A 23816-nucleotide genomic window follows, 5' to 3' on the forward strand; every position below is an offset into this window, starting at 1 on the left:
TGTACATATGGATGTGTATTTGAGATTCTCACTTAATATGAATATGTGTATGTTGAAGGCAGAAAGCATATAACTTTCATGGCATTATTTTATGGGTTAATGATTCCATGGAGTTCAGAACCACTTTCTCTATTATGCGTTACTATTTGACCGGTTTTCCCCATCTTGTACACTGACTATATGAAACAAAGTGTAGGATTAAGAATTTCATTTATCTTTATCATAATATAAACTCCAGATACATGAAACACTTGATTTTGTTATCTAAAAATTGATCAATTTCTACTAACATTAGCTAATTTAAAGCATAACTTACAGCCTCATCGATGTAATCAATAAAACATTTGACCCCAAAAGGCTAGGAATAAGATGCTACAAAACACTACTAGAGTCACTCAGATTGGTATTGGTATTTTCATCAAAGCTATTTGGTAAGACTATTCTTACCAAAAAGTAAGTATTAAAAAAAACCTTAATTGTCTCATGATTTTTCATGTTCTCCTCAATTGTAAAGACTTTACAAATACCTTGTCTATAGAATGTTTCTGACCCATCCACCTTACAAACTTGTAGATTTGATTTGTTTTAAATGAGGCTATCTGAATCTCTATGCAGCCTTCCTTAGCTAAGTATCAAAACCATATGTTTAATAACTAGTGATTCAGATATAGTGACTCGGATATAGTTTGCCTTCATATCTTGCACTTTTTTTTAAACAAATGTCATTCACACACTTAAAGCCTTCTGGCCCCATTCCATGATAATTCAGGAATTCTGGTTAGAGTTCCCGAGGCACACTACAAATCCTGGCCATATAATTCATCTGAAGTCATTTCAAAGACTAAGTGACCCAGTTTATCTCTTTATTTGTCTGATGCTTCTGTGCCATCCTAATATGTCTCCTCTAACCTTCCAGTGTGTAGATAATTCCCATTAAGAGTTGTTTTTTCTAATGTTCTTTTTATCATGTCTTAATGTTTCTCAAGCAGCGGAACAATTCTTTCTTCTGCTAAGAACTTAATTTTTAAAATCCTTTCCATTGCTCATTGCAATTTACATAGCCTCAACTCATTCTGCACTACAGTGTCTGTGATAGTGGTATTTTCAAGTTTGTGGCAGAATTTATCACTTGTCCTTGATTTTGGAAGGTGTTTTCTTGGTGCATATTCTGGATATTATCATAAGTACCGCAAAATGCCTGTTATACCCCGGTGTCGTAAGTCTTGATGATGTTGCTGACATCAAGTGTATTGCTTTGTGTAAATAATTCAAGCTCATTTTGCTTATTATCCATTCTCTAAGTATTATTATAAATATACCTGCACCCATAAATATTGTCACTGACCCACAGCTAATATATACATGTTCATACAGATTTTTCCCCATGATATATTTATTTTGAGTTCCTGCTCCAACCATTCTGCAGTAAACACTGTACAGACTGGTATCTACCCATCAGTTGGGTATTGGAGAAAAATATCTGCAAATTATAACAATGCAAAGAAGATATTAAATAAGTGTTTTAAGCTCTATGATGGCATCCAGGAGGGGAGCAAATGCCTGGCAGAAGCAGAGAAGAAGCTGGGTAACTTTGAAGAAAAGGATGACATTTAAGCTGAGTTTCAAGTCATCAATAAAGTCACGAGATCATTTTCCCCCAAAATATATTAAGCAAAGTGAATTGCAAGAGGTCAGGCTGATGAATGTTTCAGGGAGATAAGAACTAGAAAATTACCTTCGAACTTGGTCACTGATTTTTTTTCTAAGACAGCAATTTCATTGACTGGGTAGAAAAGTAAGAAGGGCATTTTTTGCTTGTTTTTCCACAGCTGAGTTATTGAGACATGAGATATTATATATAATTAGTTTTATAGTATGTAACACTACTAGTGTTATAATACAATTAGCTTTGAATCCTGAATCTATTCCATCGAAGTATCCTATCTAATAAAGGACAAACATGGTAATTAACCATACCTCTGGCTAATCAGCAAGATATGCAAATTAACTGCCAACCAAGATGGCAGCCGGCAGCCAGGCAGCTGAAGCAAACATGAGGCTTGCTTGCTCCAGTGACGGAAGAAGCCAAGGTTCCCCACCTGCCGCGGCCCAGCTCTGAGCTCAGGATGCAACAATTGTTGTAATTATAGAAGCTAAACAAACCCCAGATAACTGCTTTCAGCCAGCCATGGCCTCAGAGCTGGAGTTGGCTCTCAGTTCCAGTGACAGCTATAGAAGGTAAGTGAATCCCAGAATAAAAAAAAAAAAAAAAGAAAAAAAAGAGGCTGGGAGCTTCAGTCGCCCGCCAGCCTGAAAACGGCTCTCTGCCCCTCACCCAGACTGGCCAGGCACCCCAGTGGGAAACCCCTCCCTGAAGGGGGTGTGACCAGCTGCAAACAGCCATCATCCCCTCACCCAGACTGGTCAGGCACCCCAGTGGGGACCCCCACCCTGAAAGGGGGTGTGACCAGCTGAAAACAGCCATCAGCCCCTCACGCAGGCTGGCCAGGCACCCAAGTGGGACCCCCACCCTGATCTGGGACACCCTTCAGGGCAAACCAGTTGGCCCTACCCATGCACCAGGCCTTTATCCTATATAGTAAAAGGATAATATGCAAACTGAACCTAACAGCAGAAAGACTGAAAATCACTGGTCACTATGACACACACTGACCACCAGGGGGCAGACACTCAATGCAGGAGCTGCCCTCTGGTGGTCAGTGGGCTCTCACAGGGGGGAGCTCTGCTCAGCCACAAGCCAGGCTAATGGCTGCCAGTACAGCGGTGGTGGTGGGAGCCTCTCCTGCCTCCTCAGCAGCGCTAAGGATATCTGACTGAAGTTTAGGTCTGCTCCCCACTGGCAAGTGGACATCCCCTGAGGGCTTCCAGGCAGCCAGAGGGATGTCTGATTGCCATCTTAGGCCCAACCCCTGGGGAGCAGGCCTAAGCCAGCAAGTGGTTACCCCCAAGGGGTCCCAGACTGCAAAAGGGCACAGGCCGGGCTGAGGGACCCCTACCCCCGAGTGCACAAATTTTTGTGCACTGAGCCTCTAGTTTCTATATAAAAATTCATGTAAATTATAATTTTATCCTATAAAATTATATGTACATATATAAATTCTGATACATATTTATTAGTTTATGAAAGCAGAGGTCAATTTTCTGTCTTTTACTTTGTGACTATGTATAAGAAACTGTTTCACGTGCATTTTCCTTTTTGGGGGGCAATGGTTGGGTATAATGTGCTATTGCTGTATTTCTCTAATGGCTCCTTGATAGGAATTGCCAGTCAAATATATTTTTCTTGATTTGCAAGCGATGTATGCTGTTTCCTCAGCAAGACCCCAGAATTTTGTTAAGCTATGAAAGAAAAAAAAAATAAAATCCTACTCTCGGATACCATCTACATAGTTGTTTGTTCACTTCCAAAGGCCTCCTTCCTTTTCAAAGTAAACTGAGAAGAAATCAAACTGCCTCTTGTGTTTCTATAGACTATCTTTTCATTTCCTATTTGCAGCCATCCAAGTCTTGGGATATAATTCTGCTATATTAATAGCATTATTTGTTTCACCAGGATGTGCAGCTAAATTTGGTTGGTTTGAGCAATCTCTTAGATTCCCAGAAAGACAGCTTGACTCTGAATATCTTGTTGATCATGTCGCTGCCTTCGTTTTCTCTGAAAAGGGTTGGGTAATTACCAAAGCTCACTCTTGGGTAAGAAGCCTTTGAAATTGGTTATGTGAGTTGTTTTATTTCTCTATGGCATAGAAGCTCTTCATCAGGCCTTCAGCCAATAGAATAGTATAGATCAGGGGTGGGCAAACTTTTTGATTCGAGGGCCACAATGGGTTCTTAAACTGGACCGGAGGGCCGGAACAAAAGCATGGATGGAGTGTTTGTGTGAACTAATATAAATTCAAAGTAAACATCATTACATAAAAGGGTACGGTCTTTTTTTTTTTTTTTTTTAGTTTTATTCATTTCAAACGGGCCCGATCCGGCCCGCGGGCTGTAGTTTGCCCACGGCTGGTATAGATGCTTACATCTGTTACAATTTCCAGTGATGGGTATTTTCTTCTTTTTCTTTGTGGTACTAGTTTGCTTTAATTGTTAAATAGATCATTTTCCTCACTATTATCATTTATGAAGCTCATCAAGTTTTCACTATGCATGAGGCATCATTAAACTCTTACTATCCAGCAGGCACTGTGCTAAATGATAATAATTCGTTATTTACATATGTTCACTGACATGTGAGTTATGTTAACACTCACAACTATAGCAGGTAATCACTTCTATTATTACCATTTTCCAAAGGAGGATCCTGAGTGTTAGGAAGATTAACCAGACCAAAGCCTACAAAGTCATTTAGGGTGGAGGGAAGGCCCATATTTTTAATCTTTATATTCATACCATTACTTAATTTTTTTTTGATTTTCTAGGTTTCTTATTGGATTATTACTTTCTTTCTAGCGAGGAAATCTTCATCCTCTTTAATAACCTGGAGCCTAGAAAGCATTCCTCAAGTCCTTTCCTTGCATCTCTGGAATGATGATCAGCTTACATTTCGAGCATAGAGAATTGAGAAGTGCCTTTAGGCAGAAAGACCCATGGCCTGCAGGTGCTAGGATACTTCCCTCAGTCCCACACTGCTTGGGCATCAGAATGAAGCACTCTTTTGTGGATTTCCCTGGACATTCTTTCTCTAAAACAGTGAAGAAAAAATATATTTTTGCTGTGGGCTCCTGGCTATAACACTATAGAATAAAAGAGAAAGAAAAGGAACCGGGATCCTGACTTCACTCCACCCTTTCCATTCCCCACTCCTTTCCCTGTTAGTCTGATCGCATCCCATGTAACTGTGGCTCATAGGACATATGAAGCTCTTTTCTATGTTTCTGTCATAATTCTGTGCCTTTGGGGACAAATAGTTGCTAGAAGCTTTGTGCTAATTTGTGTGATGATACTTGTAAGTATTCAACATGATAAGTGAGGCAAAGTAGAGGGGCTGAAAAAACTCTGAACTGGATGTCTCTAATGAGAGAGATAGAGAGATAGAGAGGAGAGATGAGAGAGAGAGAGAGAGAGAGAGAGAGAGAGAGAGAGAGAGAGAGAGAGAGAGAGAGAGATTGAGATTGTTATACCAAGGGATATAGTTTACCAAAAAGACCAAATCAAAACTATATGGGAAAGAAAGGCCAAATAAATTTTGTCATAGCCTTTTAATTTTGGAGTCTGCTAAACTCTGAGAATGAGAAGTAGGCGAGCCAATTTGCCATTTATTTTAGGGGTAGTAGTTTATGAAGTACCTTACTACACCTAAGCATTCATCCAGGACCAAGTAACTGTAGAAGCCCCTTTTCCTCCTGCTCTTCACACCCTTTGTGAGATCATCATTTATCTCCCGTGCAAACTGCTCGATAGCCTCCTAAGGGATCCTCCAACTCCCTGTATTTAGATGTTTGCAGTTTGGGCAACTGATAAAAAAGAAACTAGTAAAAGATATGAGATGCCAATATCTCATGGGTAAGCATCCTCTATATCTGTGTGTATTTTGAGTAACACCTTTCATCTGCTTTCATAATATCAAAATTTGTTAAGTAGTTTGATATCAGGCTTTAGGCCTGCTGGTGATGCATGTGTAAATTCACTTTATGAGGACCAGTGTAAGAAGTCTTAATGATTCTATACCTTTGTTCCCAACCCTCCAGGCCACGTTCATACACACACACACACACACACACACACACACACACACACACACACACACAGCAGGTCCTAAATAACCTTGTTTCATTCCACAGGCATTTGTTAAAACATTGAAAAGATGCCTTAGGAACTTAACTCTTGTTTACAGCAATTACTCTATGGTAAAATTGATTTTATTTATGTGTCGTTTCACTTAAAGTCTCAGACCCAACTGGCGATGTTAAGTGAGGCCTTATTGTATAACTTTAATAAAATACCATGGCTGCTTTTATATACAAGGTGTACCCAAAAATGTATACATACTTTAATAGCTTATAGCTCAATTTTGAAAATTAAGTGTATTTTCATAAACACTGCGTTTATAGTTATTCAAAGTGTGTAATCATATTTTGGGGACACCCCATATTTGTGAAAAGAGGAGGCAAGTCAGAGATTGTCTTAAAAATTTGTGTTTTAAATTTTATTTCACCCACTTTAGGGAATTGGGAATATTATTTGATGGCTTTGACTAAGACTAGCTAAGGCAGTAAAACTTCTTTCCAGTTTTCCCCCTCATTACAGTACTTACTTACAGATTTCTCTTTCCTTACACAAAAGTGTGTTTTTAAGTTTTTAAGTTCCTAATGACCAGAACTCTCTCAGGAGTGATTACTGTTAAGTCCTAAAATCACAGTTCTTTGGGAACATAAATGTAGCTAATGCCTTATCTAACCCAAAATAGAGGTTTTTAAATTCATTCAATACCCACATAGTATTTTCCTGTTAATGTTTTTTATTTAGAGAGGTACAAGAGTGAGCTTTCAGAATAAGGAATCCTATTTTCACTGCCTGTATAGTATGTGTTCAGGGATAGAAAAACTGAGAACTTCCCACGTAGCAATGTCTGTTGACAAGAAATTCAATTAAGTTGTAATGGCAGTTGTTTTGCTGATAAAACTCATGATTCTAGTAGTCCCTTCAATGTTGTAACCATTCATAAATTTTCTATCAGTCTTTCTTAGGCTTACCAATAAGGGGGAGAGAGGATATACTATTTTGGATTGCACCAACATCAGTAGCTTTGAGGATACTATTTCTGTGGGTTGCATTTCCAGTCCTTATTTGTTATTCTCCCTTGCCTACAATCCAATTTCTTTTAGACTTTAGACCCATATGGTGCCAATTTCTTGAAAGCTTATTGTAGGAATATTAAAAATCTCAATCTCAATATCAAATTAGCCCCCAAATCATAAGGAAATAAATCCACGTGGGCTCACAAAATTTCCCCTCAGGCCTTGGCATTCTAGTTATTTGTTTCTTTGTTTCTTATGAGGAACAAATTGTTTTTAATGTTGCATTTTAAAAAGGACTTAAAATGTGTTGCTGTCTCCCAAAGTACTTGACTTTAGTGGCATTTTTTTTAAAAAAAACAACAACCATAACTTGGAAAATCTCAATATTTGAGCGATGATAATAAAAATTGCTTTGGGCTGCAATTCTGTATTCTTCATCACAGTCCACAGGAAAATTTTACAGCTAAGAAATAAGCCTGGAAAATATGGGTTTATAATGAAAATGTTGACAGACTCTAGCAGACACTGCTGTAATATCTTGAATCTGATTTAGAAGAAGTTTTCAATAATATTTTTCCAAGCCAGTCTTTTGGGGAATGCAAGTTTAAAGAAAAACAGTTTTCCACTACCTCAATGATTGATGAAAATGTGAGGAATTTGTGGCCAGACACCTCAAGACACCTGCGAATGAGATCATGGGCACTTGTAACAAGAGAGTAAGCATGGAGAGCTACTGTCCTCCAGGTTGAAGTCAAAGTCATCCATTTGAAGTTTCACCGCACAGGGACATTTTGACATAATGTTAGTTCATAACTGCCCTATGGATGACACTGGTATGTTCTCAGATAAAGGTAGTAATAGAATAACTATCAGTCCATTTAGCTATGTTTTTTAAAATATATTGTTATTGATTTCAGAGAGGATGAGAGAGATAGAAACCTCAATGATGAGAGAGAATCATTGATCGGCTGCCTCCTGTATGCCCCCCCCCCACTGGGGATTGAGCCTGCAACCAGGGCATATGTCCTTGACTGGAATTGAACCCAGGACCCTTCAGTCCGCAGGCCAACACTTTATCCGCTGAGCCAAACTGGCTAGGGCCTCTGGTAGCTATGTTTTAATAAAGAATTATGTGAGGATAATAAAAGCAACTGTGACTAGGTGATTCTAGAAGTAATCAAATTATACACACACACACACACACACACACACACACATACTTAGGTCAAGCTAAGGAGCAGATTATCTGTGGCTGAATCACACCTCGCACTTATTAGCTACGTGCCTTTGGACAGGTTACATAACCTCTCTAAGTCTCAGTGTTCTTCTCTGAAATGGGAATAATGTGAACAATAATAAGAGGGATATTAACAATAGTTAATGCTGTTAAGTGCTGGTATATCCAGGCATTGTGCAAGGTGCTCATTTAAACATATAATAATATATATCTTATAGTTTGTTGTAGGAAATAAAAGAGGTATCCCATGTAACGCTCTTAGCCCAGTGACAAGCATAACCTCAAGGCAAGTGTTAGCTGCTTCTGTTACTACAGGATTGATCTTGTTTCATGAACACTTAGGGTAAAGAGACATAAGGGTCATTATGTCCCATCATTGTTACTGGCATAAACTGTCATTGTCGCGCTGTATAAAACCAAACTATGACATAACAACTTATGCCACAAAAATCTTTGTTCGGCACCAGTCCAGATTAGCTGCATACTAGTTACTGGGAGGAATTCACCAAATTTTATTCAGCCCTCATGAAGGACCATTGGTATACACACTTGGTTTAAGGATTACCACACATTCTTCTACTCTACAGGGGAAACCGAGTCATTTCAGGCTGATGTTCTGACTTGATGTGCCAAAGTTTAAAGAAATAACCATTAAAAAATGTAAAGTACACTACCTACAATTAGACTCAAACTTTTTAAAACAATACATTTTTTTTTCACAAGCTGAGTACCAGCACCCAGTTAAGAACAGTACTGATATCACGGAAGCTACTCTAACTCTAATTAGCTATATTTTATGGAATTCTTTAACCTTGTATAGAAATTAGCTTAAGAATATGATTTTATTTAGCATTTAATGCATTCTTGGTGAAATCTTTATTAATTCTAGCTCATGTTGGTGCAGTGACTTTGGCAATTCTTAATACATAGCAGAAAGAATACGAAAATATAATAATTCATTTTGTTTTAAAAATAAATAATTTAAATTTTAAAGTTTATCTCAGTCTGACATCTAACCTACAAGAGACTTTATAACGAAACCCTTGGCTTAAACCTTATATACTACAGATTCTAATTGAGCAGCCCCATTAGTAAACTTCATTCATGCTAATGTGCTAGCTGGGGGCGATGATCATCAGAGTCCTTCGTTCTAGTCCTTGCCCGAGAAAGTGCTCCAGGAGTGGGTGATGTAGTGTTGTAATTATACAATTAGCCTTGTCAGGGCACGGGGCATTGGGAATAGAAGGATCCTGCAGCTTTAAATGTGGCTACCTGATAGATGACTGTCATTAAGCTCATCCTTGGTTCACTCTGTGATGGAGTAGACACAGCTTAGGAACAGGATTCGTAATGAAGGATAAAATCTTTGACCCATAGCCACTCTTGTTCATGGGCTCATCACCACTCAGCTCTCCTTCCTTTCCACAGCTACGCCTATGTCCTGTTCATCTCTCACCTTAGCCTGATGAAAAATAACATCTGCCAAAAGCTCTTTGTAATCAATCAAAATCAAATGATTGGAAGTGAAATTTTATACAGATATTGTCTAGCCGAGGACTTCTAATCATGACAACAATGGCTCTCCCTATCCGACACCCCTTTTCATAAATATTTCCTAAATTGCTTGTTGTGTAATTTTGGCTGCATAGACTATTATATATTTAAGACATAAATTTTCCTTAATAATTATATTAAAGATATATAAAAGCACTTATGCAGATACGTATATGTTAATGCATATATGGATGTTTGGATGCACATGCATACATACACATCAAGTAAGCCGTGTTTATTTTATTTCATCGTGCATGATACTAAATAAAATTATTCTAAAAGTTTGAACTTGCTGAGAAGATGGGAGATTGGTATACAGCCTTAACTGCTGCTTTCTCTCATTCACTTTCAGCTTGTCTTCATTATTAACCTAATTTCCCTCCCTTCTGGCTCCATGCCCTCCTGGGTTTGGTTGGGCTATCTCTCTTCTGCAGCACTGACCTTCTAAACCACTTCTGTATGATAATTAGAAGGTGCAGAAGTAGGGGTGTAGACATTCCCACCTAGTAATTGCAAGAGGACCTGGCACTACATTTGGATGTTGCATCCCTCCTATGTCAGCTAACTATGCACAAGCAAGGTCCCCTTTCCATAGCCACTGTTCTAAAACATGTTTGTGCAAATCTATAAAGGAGGTCCCCTGAAATCAGACAATGTCAAATTAACTAATGCTAGAATCAAACAGTGTTCAGAATAGTATATGTCCATTGTAATGTTTGAAACAAATTAAGGTCAGAAGTTATTACAAAATAGGTCGTTATTACAAATATTGATCATGGTAAGACCCAAGTATAATTAACAATAAAAAACTAGGAGGTGTGTGTGCGTGTGTGTGTGTGATTCTAACAGGATGGTATGAGCTCATAAAATAGTTCTATATCTTGATTGTGGTGATAGTATATGAATCAACATGTGATAAAATTGCATAGAACCACACACATACACGTACACATGAGTTTATGTTCTTTTTTTTTAAACATTTCTTTTCTTTTTTTAAAAAATATATTTTATTGATTTTTTACAGAGAGGAAGGGAGAGAGATAGAAAGTTAGAAACATCGATGAGAGAGGAACATCGATCAGCTGCCTCCTGCACATCTCCTACTGGGGATGTGCCCGCAACCCAGGTACATGCCCTTGACCGGAATCGAACCTGGGACCTTTCAGTCCGCAAACCAATGCTCTATCCACTGAGCCAAACCAGTTTTGGCGAGTTTATGTTCTTGATGCACATATTTGTCTTCAAATGTACAATTGATTATTTATCCAATGTATTGAACATCTATAACCTCAAGTGTTCTAGCCTGACTGGTGTGGCTCAGTGACTGAGTGTTGAGCTAGGAACCAGGAAATCACAGTTCAATTCCCAGTCAGGGCGCTTGCTGGGGTTGTGAACTCAATCCCCAGTAGGGGTGTACAGGATGCAGTTAATCAATGATTCTCTCTCATCATTGATGTTTCTATCTCTCTCCCTCTCCCTCCCTCCCTCTTTGAAATCAATAAAAATATATTTAAAAATGTTCAATATATGTATCAATGAATTATAAACAAGCAAAACTATGCCAAGAAATAACCCTAAAATATTTGAAAATCACTAGTTCATCTGAAATGTTTTGCAATTTAACAAAACCAAAGAGATGTTTTTTTTTTGCAGTTACACCTGTATCAATGCTCAGTGCCTGCATGCAGTATTGTACTACAATTATTCAAGATGTTATCAGTGGGGAAACTGGGTGAAGAACAAGGAAACCTCTCTTTAAATATTTTGTAACTTCCTGTGAATCTACAATTATTTCAAAACCAAAAGGTTTTAAAAAGAGCTTTCGGAGAAAGAATTGGGAGGATATAAAATCTGTTTTGCCTCCAGTTACACTACGGTTTTCCTATTTCCAGTCAAATCTCTTGATCTTATCCTTTGTTTCTCCTATGTGTAGCAAAATGCAAGTCCTATCTCTCTGAGTTACTGTAAACATTTTAAATCTGTGGGAAAATGACATTGCACGCATACATCTGAAAGATCATGAATATATACCACAAGTGCCCGAGAGCAATACTGCGACACCCACCTACCTCTACAGTTTTAGAAACAAAAGCCATAGGGAGCCATGAACTAGATGTGCCAGTCTTGAGACTTTGATTCTGCATTGCAGTAAACCACCGTGTTCCTAAAACCTGCTACAATGCCAAGCTTCACATCGTCAGGACTAATAGATGTCATTGTGAGCACTTTACACACCTGAAGTACAATTTAGTCCATTTAGGTTGGATGGCTCTCAATTTTCTGTCAAAAAAGTACATTAAAAGTACTAGCTAACGTATGAATTTACAGTAAAGAAATTAAGCTCTTTATTTCCTGAATGTGTGTGGTAGGTGAATGAAGACCTTTGCCATTTGTAAAGTAACTTCCTGACTGAATTAGAGCTGCTCAGCAGGCCAAAGTCACAGGCAAAGCAAAGCAAGAGGGAAGCTTACTATTCTGTAGGTTAGATGAGAAACCAACTAAATGACTCCTTGTCTGAGAGAGAGACCTTCGTATTTCGTGCAAACCCCAGGAAATAATGAAGGCCTCAGTGCAATTCTGGGACCTGTGCTCCAGAAACTGCCACAATAAACTTTCTTCTCATCTGGTGCAATTGAGATTCCTTTTTATCCCTCACTACCCCTTATATACGGTTCTCCTTTAAGGCAATGAGAACTCGTCACAGGAATAAAAAAGCATGTGGTTGTTTCAGAGATGGGATAAACACGATTCAAATTCAGCCAGGTGCTTTACCACCAATTTGGGAGGACACAACATTATTAGACATTATGATATAAAGATGGAGAAGAAAAACTATTGGTGGAAATGCGATATCCTATATAATAAAAGCCTAATATGTTAAGTGCCTGGGCATCTGGTCGTCCATTCAACCAATCAAACCATAATATGCTAGTGATATGCTAAGGCCACTCAACGGCTTGCTATGATGTGCACTGACCATCAGGGGGCAGATGCTCTGACCCATAGGTTAGCTTGCTGCTGAGGTCTGGCCAATTGGAACTGAGTAAGATGGGCCAGACACACCCTGGAGCCCTCTTATGTCCCTTCCCAGCCCCAACTATGCACAGGTGGGGTCCTTCAGCCTGGCCTGCACCCTCTTACAATCTGGGGCCCCTTGGGGGATGTTGGAGAGCAGGTTTTGGCCTGATCCCACTCAATGCAGAAGCTGCCCTCTGGTGGTCAGTGCGTTCCCGCAGGGGTAGCACTGCTCAGCAGAAGCCGGGCTCACAGCTGGTGAGCACAGTGGCAGTGGTGGGAGCGTCTCCTGCCTCTGCAGCAGTCTGACATCCCCTGAGGGCTCCCGGACTGCAAGAGGGCACCCTCCCTCCCCCCAGTGAATGAATTTCATGCACCAGGCCTTTAGTTCAAAAATAAAACACCGTGGAAGCCAAACCAAAAACACTAAAGTACTAACATAAGCTAGCTGCCTTTCACTTAATATTCTATAACTGAAAAAGTTCATTAGATTATATAAACATTATCACAAATATAGACTGACTCTCTCTTGTACTACAGTAGTCATTTCCTCTAAATTATAGATGAGGGACCCACAAATCTTGTGGAGTTGAGGCAGGGGATGTTGACTGTCAGTTGATCTAGGCTGAGCACCTGGGTTGTCAGGGTCCTCAATGAATTCAGATCCTGGCTTTGTCACTGAGAAGCAATGTGGTCTACATGGACTCTGTCACCTGTTGAGCTCTCATCAGTTTCCGGTCTTGGACTCTGGGACACCAAGTCGAAAAGCCAGTCTCTGGGAGAAGCTAGGGAACTCTCAGGTTTCAGGAAGGCCTCTCAACACCCTTGTGCTGCTGCACTTCTGGCTCAGTCTTATTTATTTAGATTTTCAAGTAAGATTTCACTTGACAAAACAATTTCATGCCTTCATTTTTTTATTTTAAATCACAGAACTAGATCATCTTTTGGGGCTCTTTGCTTTGAAAAAAATTTAACAAGTGTGATATTCATTCTTTTTTTTTCTCAAAGTTTCCCCACCTCAAAAAACAAACAAACAAACAAAACAAAACAAACAAACAAACAAAAAACTGCTCTGGACTGGGTTCTTTCCAAGTGATTTTTCTATTGCTTTCCTTTCTTTTTATATACACAGCAACATATTTTTTTAAGATATCAATTTGTGTTTTGTGCTTGCCTCTTCAGAGTAAATAGGATAATCTGTGTGTTTCTGTCCCAGCTCTCTATCTTGAAAGGGCTTTTAAGGGTTTTTGTGCTTGTAAGACCTAAAATTGTAATTCCAAGGCACAAGCCTCACTTGGGTTTTGTTTTATAAATTGCCTCATTTTTATCTAGAAGTAGAGGTGAGGGTGGGACATGAAAGAGGCTGAACTCAACGACCTGAAGAAAAAAGGCTAAGTTCTCCAAGATTAAAGAAGGAAGGGGATCACTGTTCCCACAGGGGGCTGGCAGTGGGTGTGGGGGGAGGACCTCTGGTCCTACTCTAATTCTGTACCCACAAAGATCCAAGCCTATCATGGTGTGGTGTGTGGATGGATGTACAAGCTCGAGAGACTGCACACCATGAGGCAGAGTTCATGGGAACATGCTCAGGCTGGCTTGCAGGAGGAGGAGAGTTATGTCACTCAGAGCCCAATCTTCCAGTCAGCTCAGCCTAGATCAGCTGACAGCCAGTAGTCTCCTGATGTGTGAATGAGCATAACTGGTGTCCCAGAGCCACACACTTGTGAGCAATAAACGGCTATGCTATATTCCAGATACAAAAAGAGAGAAGGGTGATGATTTGGAAGCTGTAATGATTGCCCGTACCTGACAGATTGCAGAGCTCTGCTTCCATGGAGCTGAACAGAAGTGCCTTTATGTGTCAATTCTAAAGGTCAGCAAGCTGGAGATCCTGCCCCTGTTGGCTAAGCCCCAAGTATTCCTCATCAGACTCTTCACATCCCTAGAAGAAACCTTACGGGAACCTTCCAATAAATGATGAAAATAGAGTTTTTGACTTTTACAGGTGGGCCCTAAGCTGGAATACTTTGAATTTAGGGAAAAAGTACTGTGATATTTCTCTAATCTAGTATTTCAGACCATGAAGGAATATAAAAGTTAGTACAGATCAATAAATATGCATATTCCTGTTTTGTAGAAACCTTTGCCTTACTTTTAAGATTGGTATCAGTTGCTCCTATTTATTAACTAGAGGCCTGGCGGGGGGTGGGGGGGGGGAGGGTCCCTCAGCCTGGCCTGTGACCTCTTGCAGTCTGGGAACCCTCAGCGAATGTCCACCTGCTGGTTAGGCCCGCTCCCCGGGGGATCGGGCCTAAGTTGGCAGTCAGACATCCCTTTGGCAGCCCGGAAGCCCTCGGGGGATGTCCACTTGCCAGCAGGGAGCAGGTCTAAGCTGCAGTCGGACATTCTTAGCACTGCTGAGGAGGTGGGAGAGGCTCCGCCACCACCGCGGTGCTGGCAGCCATCAGCCTGGCTTGTGGCTGAGCAGAGCTTCCCCTGTGGGAGCTAACTGACCACCAGGGGGCAGCTCCTGCATTGAGCATCTGCCCCTTGGTGGTCAGTGTGTGTCATAGTGACCAGTCATTCCCAGTCGTTCTGCTGTTAGGGTCAATTTGCATATTACCCTTTTATTATATAGGATTACAATTTGATAAACATAGGTTATTCAAACATAAGTATTCTCATTTGGTGAAAGAGAAAATGGCTCTCAAAGGTCTCAGAACTATGATTCAGAATTCAAACCAAGATTGTATTTCCCTGTAGTTCATATTTCTTCTGCTACACTATGCTGTCTTTCTATAGAATTCTTGTCTGAATTAATTTTGATGATAATAAATATTAGATCACACATCATTTTACTTAATATTATATTACAATCTATTAGGCACTGCAGCATTGGTAGTAAATGTGCAGAGCTGATGCATGATGTGTTTAACCATCACCACAGATGGACCAGTGAGGTACTGGCCATTTTATAGGTAAGGAAATCGGTTCGGAGACAGGAGGTAATTTCCCTAAGTCATACAGATGATAAGTGGCACAGCTGAAACTGGGACACTGTAGTGCTTCCGTCTCAATCCTGCTCTAAAAACTGTTGAATGGTACCATTTCATCTTCACCACATGAGGCAATATTTTTTTCTACTTGTTTTGTGTGTGTGTGTGTGTGTGTGTGTGTGTGTGTGTGTCTATCTTCCCCAGTGGGACATAAAACTGTGATAGAGAGACTTCTTGTTGTTCTTTCTTAAATTCTCAGATCTTGGGATAGTAACTGTTACATCATAGCTTAATATTTTTTAAGTTAATAAACAAACTGCTCCTGGTTTTAAAAAAAGGCCACAGATATTCTCTTTGGTATTCAAATCTTAATTATTGAATTAAGACATGGGTGTAAGACTAGACAGAGATTCTGAAAAATTCACCCACCAGACTGCCTCTTTAGAAAAAAAAGCATCTTAATGGAGTAATGAATGACCTGTCCATGATTCTGGGTTCAGTTCTTCATTCTTGGATGAGTTCACATCATGGCCCTGAGAAAGTCACTAAAGATATTATTCTGAATATAATTTTACTACTGAGTCAGATTTATGGCACTGAATTTTCCTAAAGATATAATAGCAATTCATGAGAATATATGATGCATTCAAAGTTAAAGAATAGAAGTAAAAATGTAAACATCAAGCAACCTTATGTCCTTATCTCTCCCAAAACATACCCAAAGAATGTATTCAGTATACTAGTATTGATATTCATAAACTCCTGAACATATTAAATATCATTATTATATTATTAAATGTGATAAGGGCCAATTTTGTCTTTTTGAGAATGTTAGTACTGTTCTCCCTTTTTTCTAGACTATGTATTATTGTAAAATTGGATACCATATATATATATATATATATATATATATATATATATATATATATAATTGACTTATGTGAATATAACTGAGGTGACATCTACATAGAGAGTCTGGTCTTACAAATACAAAAATTCAGTGCTCAGTTCATGAGTTTAATTGGCATAAGATACTCAGGTTTTAATTTAATTTTATTTGTGCAGAAAAGAAGGGCTGGATCAAATGGGAAATTACATTTTCCATCACTGCGTAGCTGCTGCTAGAGAAAAATGGAAAAGAAGAAAGAAGGTAAATGAAGTCTCTGCCCATGTTACACATCCAGGCCTGAAGGAAAACACTGCATCTGTGCACAGAAGAATGCCTTTTTTGACACAGAAATCTGCTCTTCTTCCAATCAGTGAGAACTATAGTGTTGAACTGAGAGATACTCTTCTCTCTTCACCCCTCCACTAACTCCCACTGCCGCCAATAGTTAAAATAAAACAAGTTTCATAGACACCCCCCAATGGCCACAAAATGTCAGGTTTTACAACAGAATTCTCATTAGTGCCAAAAATAACTTGGGAACAAACATAGTAGAATGTAAAATTTAAAAAAAAAGTTTGAGGAAATCTATTAAACTGGCCTAAAAGTCACACTGACCTTTGAGTAATACTTTTTTTTAGAAACCATAAATGCTAGAATCAGTCTATTAGTAAAATTATGACTCAGAGTATTTTATTTATAGGCAGAATCTCAATTATTCTAGTTAAACATATTAGACTAGTTTTTATTCTCTAAAATATGGAATGAGTTTTTATTTTCATTTCCTTTTGGAAGGATCTTAAGATTGGATCAATTTATGACTTAATCAGGCAATGAATCATCTTGAAGTATGCCATGGACCACTGACATATGTTTTTAGAATTATCTCTTTAACTAGTTTCAATGGTAAACTACTGAGAAAGAAAGCCGTTGGGAGCCGACATCTGAATTAAACTACAAATCAATTAGAGCTCCAGAGGAAATCTGACAGTAAAGTAAAACAGGCCAGCAAAGCCCTCAGGAAGGCTTCAAGGCTTTGAAAAATAGTAGCTTATATTCAGTATTCAGACTTTACAAATACAGTAACAACAGAAAAAAAAGCTGCAAGTAATATTCTCCTTAGAAAGGAGTCAGGAGCTTATAGTACAGTAATAGGAAGTCAACCCACTATTAACTTTTTCTAGCTTGAGATTGAAAAGCTAGAATGTACTCTTTTCTCTCTTCAGTAATAGACTATCTTATTCAAAGAATTACAACTGACCTCAGAAATTGGCCAGTTCACTGATGGTTTCACATGGTTTTAATATTGCAAATAATCCAACAAGAAAATTAGAGGGCATGATAATGACATGTGGAGAACAGCAACTTAGAAAAACGTGTAGGAGATCACATGAGGATGGAAGGCTCAAGTCCTTTCTTCTAAAAATCAGAAATATTAAACAGGAGACTATGTCCTCCCACCTCAAGTATGGTCTAACAACAAATGCTTGATCTTTTATATTTGAGACTTAAAAATTGAGTATTTTTTAAATGACATCATTAGGGTGTTGTAACTATAAATACGTATCTTTCCTATTGTTTTCATTTTAGATATTATCCAAAATAACATATAGTGTACATGCCTACTCTTTGACAAAGCAGTGTTTTAGTAGGTTACAAATATTATCTTATTCTCATAATTACTCTATAAAGTAAGTATTATTACTGTCTCCAGTTTTAGGGGGCACAGAGAGATTAACTAACTTGTCTAAGACCACACAGCTGATAAGCGGTGGAGGTGGGATTTGAACCTATTTAGTCTGGTTCTAGAGCCTGTATGCTTAACAGAAACTAGTGCCAAACTACAAATTTTAAATTCTTAATGTCGAATGTCACTTGTTATCATATTTATACTACATAATAATTCACAGAACATTTTTGAGCTTCCTTTATTATAATATTTTATTTTAAAAATCATAGGTTGAAAAATTCCCATACGAATGAATATCCACTATGTTTTCTTTAAAATGTGACACAAATGCTAATGACAAGGCAGTAAAATTTTTCATGGAGACAAGTATTATTTATGATAGAATCTTTTCTGTTATGGGATTAATGCTGTCACAACTACAGATAAAATGTCAGGCTCCTCACAACTCCTCAAATTTAGAAGTCCTATTGGAGAAGAGTGAGTGCCTTCAAGCTGCAGTGATGTGTGTGCGCACATGGTATGTGTGTGTGTGTGTGTGTGTGTGTGTGTGTGTGTGTGTGTATGTGTTTGGAGAGGAAAGTGCAGATTGTTTTACAGGCCTGGCTCAGGCATCAGTTACCTGGTATAGAATCCAAGCATCTCAATCTATTGTTGTTCTTATTAGGACTTACCTTCACCCACTTTCCTCATTTACAAAGTGGGAGAATAATGGCATTATTAACTACGACTAGAGTTTCATTAAATATTATATAACAGGGTATACAGACAGCACCGAGCAGATGCCATGAGTGAAAGACATGCTCTCTCTACATGGATTTAATCAGTATCAGTGTTATTCACCATGAAGCTTTTCCACTGTAAACTCAAATACACTTTTCAGAATCTGTGAAATTGTCTTGTAAAAAGTTGTTTGCACAACTTATTAGTAACAACTGTGTAAGAAGGAATTGTCACTATTATATGTCTGGCTTCATAAAGCACTTGGAAGGCATTGTTAAATAATAACATGTTCTGCTCTGCTTACCAAGTTAAAGCAAGTTTTAAATGAAGCATGTGCAGAGAAAATATGGCTGATATAAAAAGCAAGCACAAAATGTTGGTGTTTAAATTTGTGATTTCTATTGCATAACCTTTTTTAACAATTTATTTTCTATTGATTTCAGAGAGGAAGGAAGAGGGAGATACAGAAACATCAAAGAGAGAATCATTGATCGGCTGCCTCATGCACACCCCACTCTGGAGATTGAGCTTGCAACCCAGGCATGTGCCCTGATTGGGAATTGAACCATGACCTCCTGGATCATATAGGTTGATGCTCAACCACTGAGCCACACCAGCCAGACTATTGCATAACCTTCTGTTGAATAATGATCCAAGGGAAGAATGGAAAAAGCCTTGAAATATGGATGAAAATATTTTTAAATACTTTCTTAAATGTAAAAACATATTCATGATTCTACTGTTGATTTATTAGTGTGAATTTAATCAAGTTACTTAAATTCTCTGTGACGCTATTTGTGAAATAGACAAAATGATCCCTAACTTGATAGATCTGTGATGAGACTAATTAATGAATAACATATACAGCTGTCCTCACAGAGAGTAAGTACTTAATATTAACTATAATTCATATTTTTTCCACAAACTGTTAAACTTTCCACAGGGAGGTTATAACACAAATATCAATTGGTTATTTCACAGTACCATCTCCCCTCCTCCCAGCTTTGCCAACCAAAAAAAGGGGGGGGGATGGTGATGCAGCCCAAATGGAAATGGGTATTGGAGTAAATAGGCTGATATTTCTTTTACTTTCATAGTCTCTCTTAGTGAGAATTGAAAGCAAAGAAAAAGAAGCCACTAAGTTATTGAAATAGTTATTTATAAAATACTGGTCTTTACTCAGACTATGATACTCATATTTTACAGACATTTCTAAAACAGCGCTCTTTTTCGTGGTTTTCAGGCTATAACTAATAAAGGGGATTGTTTTTAAACACTCTATGTTCTAGGAGCTGAGCCAGGGACCTTCAGTAGGCTATTTTATTTAATCTTTGGAAATCATTATGAGGAAGCATATTTGTTTTTTATTGCTGTAAATAATAACCACAATTTCAGTGGCTTGAAACAAAACAAATGTATTTTCTTACAGCCCTGGACCTCATAGGTCCGAAATCAGTTTCACTGGACTAAACAAACGTGTTGGTAACCTGGGTTTCTTCTGGAGGGTCTGGGGGTGAATTGGCTTCCTGCCTTTTTTGGCTTCTAGAAATAGAATACATTCTTCAGCTTGTGGCCCTGTCCTTCATCTTCAAACTCATCATCCAAAACTGTTTCCAACTTGATATCTTCTCTCTCTTACTCTGGCCCTTCTCCCTCCCATGTACGTAGAAGGTTCTCTGGATGACACTGGGCCCACCTGGAGAACCCAGGATCATCTCCCCATTTTAAAACCCTGATTTTAATCACATCTCCGCAGTCAGTCCCTTTTAACGTGCCAAGAAACATTAATAAATTCTGGGGATAGTGCATCACATCTTTGAGGATAAGGGGTTGATTTTCAGTCTATTGCAGGTAGACACTATTCTACTTACTTTACAGATGAGAAAAAATATAATACCTAACTACACTTGAGAAATACAATTCAAAGAGACTAAATAACTTACCCAAACTCACCAAAAAGTGGTCATTGACATACTAATGTAGGTCCTTCTGACCCTAACGCTGTTTCTACTACACAATTCTGCCCCCAAAGTAGAAAGAAAAAAAAAAAGATCAAGGAAAGTTTACTTCCTTAAGAGTATATTTTTAAATTGTTTCATTGGTTAAAATATTTATTAAATAATTTTTAATATATTTTATTGATTTTTTTACAGAGAGGAAGGGAGAGAGGGATAGAGAGTTAGAAACATTGATGAGAGAAAAACATCGATCAGCTGCCTCCTGCACACCCCCTAACTGGGGATGTGCCTGCAACCAAGGTACATGCCCTTGACTGGAATTGAACCTGGGACCCTTGAGTCCGCAGGCTGATGCTCTATCCACTGAGCCAAACCAGTTAGGGCTTAAATATTTTTATTGAATGGCTACTATATACTAGTAAATAAGACTTAATTTAGATGCCAAGAGGATTTATGAATCAGGCCTAGTCAGCCCCAGAAATGCCCTATTTTAGCCATATATTTCAATGCCTATAACTCCTAATTCTACATCTACAGACCTGGACAAACCCAACTATCTAGCTGACAACTCCAGTTTCATGTTCTATACAGTTTTTCAATTTGCCGTATCTGGAACTGAACTTTGGAATTCTTTCCCTGCAAATAAGTTTAATCTCTCAGCCTTCTCCACTTTAGGAAAGAGAATCGCCCTGCTTCTCTCCCTCATAGCCCACAGCTAACAAATAATCAAATGCCTGAAATTTGTCTCAAAAATGTACCCTAATGCTATTTATGTCTCATTATTTTCATTAGCCCCAGACTTCTATCTGGTATCTTCATTTCCATTCTTATATTGCCTCAATCTATTTTCCATACATAAACTCCTCTGAACATAAATTGGATTATGTCAATTCCATGGTAAAATACTTCAATAACTACCTGCTACATTTCAGGCATACCTTGATCTGTTTAGGACATTTGTGTGCCTGTTGTCCCGGAGTAATAGTAATAGAGCCTCCATTCACTTTTAACATTATTCCATTTAGACAATAATTTACATAGCCACCCTATATCAGGGCTTTGTGTAATCTTTTCTCTGCTTACAATTTCTTCCCAGAGCCAGAGCCTTTTTTCCTTAGGACTCAATGGGGCCTGCTCTGGAGTCTCCCCCATAATTACTTTTCTTCAAAAGCTGAACCACAGTGTTTAATCCTATACTTAATTGTTTTGTTTGTTGAATGTCTGTTCATGCTATTAGGGTATACAGAGAGAAGCAGGCCCATGCTGATGGTGTTTACCCCTAGACACTTCAGTCAGCATAGAACCTGGCACATGGTGGGTGTTCACAAAATATGCATTGAAGGATTAATGGCTAAGTAAACTTGCCATACAGTCAGGGAGTTATGTAAACACACAGTATACCATTTAATAATAAAAATGTGTTCAAGACACCAATGACCAAAACTAATACGGGAGAGGAAGAATTATTTCTGTTTAAAGAGAGAGGTTGACTAGAGAAGGCACATAGGGGGGGGAAGCCCAATTGGTGCTGATGAATGAAAAAGAAACTATGAGAAAAGATTTCCAAGTAGAAGAGATGGCATTTGCAAAGGCAAAAAGGTTTAAAACAGTGATTATTCCGGGAACTCAAAGCAGTTTCTTTTATTAGAGTATACAGTCTTGCATAAATGATATATTAATGCCATGTATCCCTAAGGACAAAGCCTAAATTATGGAAAACACTGCAGGAAATATAGAGAAGCACTAAGAAATTTGAAACTTAGCTTTGTTTTCATGTACAGCACTAGGATGCTTTGAGAATTCTTATTGCATATTTAGCTCACCTTATAAATTATAGACATTCTTAGATAAGCAAATCACTTTTTGAAGAGTTATATTTGAAACTTCATTACCATAAAGAATCCTCCCAGTAGTGAGTTTGTCATGCAATATTCACAAAATTATAATACATAATCCATAAGAAGCTATATTGAGATTTATGGTATATAAAACTTAACTGGGATTTTCCTTCAAAAAATTCTTTTAGTTTTCATCTTAAGAGTTATCTCAAATTTCTTCTTCGAGATATGTATTCCTATTCATTCTTTGATTGCAAAAAAAAACAGGCTGACTACTAAATTAACATTTTCACATTTATATTATACAACTGCAAAGCTGACTATAACTGTATGATTTATAGAATATCAGGTCATACTTAAAAATATATTTTTATTGATTTCAGAGAGAAAATGAGAAGTAGAGAGGAATAGAAACATCAATAATGAGAGAAAATCATTGATTGCTGCCTCCTGCATGCCCCACACTGGGGATGGAGCCTGCAACTCAGGCATGTGCCCTGACCAGGAATCAAACCATGACCTCCTGGTTCATAGGGAGATGCTCAACCACTGAGCCATGCTAACTGGGAAATCAAGTCATATTTTGATGTAAGAGTTGAAACAGTGAATTAAAACTCAACTCAGGGGTATATATCTAGAAGGAGAAGTTTCTTCAAGAAATATCCTTGGTATAGATGACCATAAATGGTTTCCTAAACATAAAACATGTATACCAGAAACTGAATACTAGTGGACTACAGGACATGAATGCTTTATTTGGCTCTCAGAGCAGTTCAAAGTTTGAGTCAAGATTTAAATTTGGAGAAGTCACATAAACCATCCAGTTCTAGTCCCTCTTTTAAAAATTGAAAACTGAGAATACTGGTGGGAAAACCAGTCTCCTACAGGGGTGTAGTTGCTCTTAAGTTCATCAGAATCACCTCCCCCATCAGCCCAGGTTCTAAGATCCAGACCACTTCCCTCATGTATGTTACATACCTGAAACCTTGTGCCAGACCACTAAAACCCCCAACCATTAAAGACCAATTAGCACTATCAAAATGTCTAGGAAAGTATTAGACATTTCACACTTTGTAATACTGAAAATTGAATGTACATGCTATTTTCAAAAGTCATCTAAAAAAGGGACAATTAAGACATTTAATCTCTTCTTCCTTGGGT

The 23816-nt window shown here is 38.2% G+C and overlaps 1 protein-coding gene across 1 annotated transcript in view; it reads right to left on the reverse strand.

The window, feature by feature from the left end:
* ERBB4 (erb-b2 receptor tyrosine kinase 4) overlaps window positions 1-23816 on the reverse strand; it is a 922327-nt gene that overhangs the window by 132446 nt on the left and 766065 nt on the right. The gene's annotated exons all lie outside the window — the stretch shown is intronic.

Source organism: Myotis daubentonii, chromosome 7 (genome assembly GCF_963259705.1).
Source record: "Myotis daubentonii chromosome 7, mMyoDau2.1, whole genome shotgun sequence".
Lineage (NCBI taxonomy): Eukaryota > Metazoa > Chordata > Mammalia > Chiroptera > Vespertilionidae > Myotis > Myotis daubentonii.